The sequence below is a fragment of the Euphorbia lathyris genome, chromosome 3 (assembly GCF_963576675.1).
Source record: "Euphorbia lathyris chromosome 3, ddEupLath1.1, whole genome shotgun sequence".
NCBI classification, from domain to species: domain Eukaryota; kingdom Viridiplantae; phylum Streptophyta; class Magnoliopsida; order Malpighiales; family Euphorbiaceae; genus Euphorbia; species Euphorbia lathyris.
Window position 1 is genome coordinate 58397220 of NC_088912.1, and position 1718 is coordinate 58398937.

The 1718-nt window shown below is 42.7% G+C and overlaps 1 non-coding gene across 1 annotated transcript; it reads left to right on the plus strand.

Moving 5' to 3' along the window:
- The first annotated feature begins 1190 nt into the window (after nucleotides 1-1190).
- Nucleotides 1191-1297, plus strand: LOC136225167 (small nucleolar RNA R71). The gene has a single exon (XR_010686898.1). It is a non-coding gene; the product is annotated as a small nucleolar RNA R71 (small nucleolar RNA).
- The last annotated feature ends 421 nt before the right edge of the window (nucleotides 1298-1718 follow it).

Genomic DNA, 1718 nt, shown 5'->3' on the forward strand with positions numbered 1-1718 from the left:
TCAGTTTATGTAAATAATAGATTAATAGAAAAGGTTTTTTAATTTTAAAATTTCAAGTTTGATTTGGGATGAGGAAGAACTGGAATGTATGGAAGCATTAGAGAGAGAAAGGTAGAGAGAGAGAGGAAGAGAGAGTGTATTTTTTATGCAAGGGAATGTTGATATGCAACTTCCTTAAGGTGTCTAGCACTTTTGAATTTTGCTCTTCAAGCTTCTTATTCACTAGCCTCGCCGGATATGGTACATGTGGTATATAGGGAGGAGGTGGATAATACTTCTTTCCTGGTTCCTCCTGATCATTGTCAGATGTAAGACCTGTCTCGGCTGGCTTCTCTTGGTCAAGAACAGTCTGTTCCTGTCTCTTCTCATTAACTCCGGAACTACCTGCACACTCAGCACATTTATTAGTCATCAAAGGAGGATTAGTTTCCTTACCAGATCGTAGGGTGATAGCCATGACATCTCCTTTAGGGTTTGGTTCGGTATTACTCTCCATCACCCCTTTTCCTTTTGATGATGAAGCAGCTAGTTGATGTACTTGTGTCTCCAAATTCTTAATGGAAGCCTGTGTTTGCTTCATAAATTGCATCATCATGGTCTTCATGTCCTGTTCTACATCCTCCTTGGGTGGAACAGGCTGTTTGTAGTGCTGTTGCGGCTGCCTCTGATAGTGTCCTCCTTGTTACTACTGGTATCTAGGTTGCTCCTGCTGGTTTGGCTGTCCAGTCCATCTGAAATTTGGATGATTTCTTGTAGTTGGATTGTATGTACTAGAGTGTGGATTTGGTGGGTTCCGTTGATTGTATCCAGCATAATCACATTGTTCCTGCTCACCTTTTCCTTGCTTAACTCTAGGACAGTTGATGTTGAAGTGAGGCCCTCCACAAAAATCACAGACATCATTAAATGGTGGTTCACTATGAATGGATGAGACATTGATCTTGTTGATCTGCCTAGCAAGCTGTTCCACTTGGGTCGTCAGCTTTGAAACCATGTCACCATCTGCCGTTCTTTTTCCTTCACTCCTAGCTGAGTGCCAATTATAACTTGTGCTTACCACCTTTTCAATGAGGTCGTATAAGGCTTGTGGTTCAAGATCCTCGGGGTTACCATTCGCAATGGATTCAATTTGGATTTTGTACGTGTTGGTGACTCCATTGTAAAAATTCTGCACTTGCATCCACGTGGGGATGCCATGATTTGGTACCCTTCTTAACAGCTCTTTGTACCTTTCCCATGCCTCGGCCAAGGATTCATCCTCTTCTTGCACGAAACGGGACACCTCATTTCTGAGTTTGATGGCCTGTCTAGGTGGAAAGTATTTCTTTAGAAAAGCATTGGCCATGTCCTGCCATGTTGTAATGGTCCCTGGCTGTAGGTTCTTTATCCAGTTATTTGCTTTATCTTTGAGAGAAAACGGAAACAACTTCAGCCTGATCACGTCATCGGAGACTCCTCGGTTTGATCAAAAAGTGTTGCACAGCGTAATAAACTCCTGGATATGTCCATTTGGATCTTCCGGCTGGTATCCACTGAATTGCACGGCTTCTTGCAACATTTGTATCATGGATGCTTTTACTTCGAACATGTTGTTCCCTTCGTTAGGCAACACAATACACGACGAGTGTCCTTCCGTGGTAGGTCTGGAGTAATCTCTGATTCTCATGACTGGTGGATTGTTGTTTTCTCATTCTTCTTCAGTAGGAGGTTGAACTGGT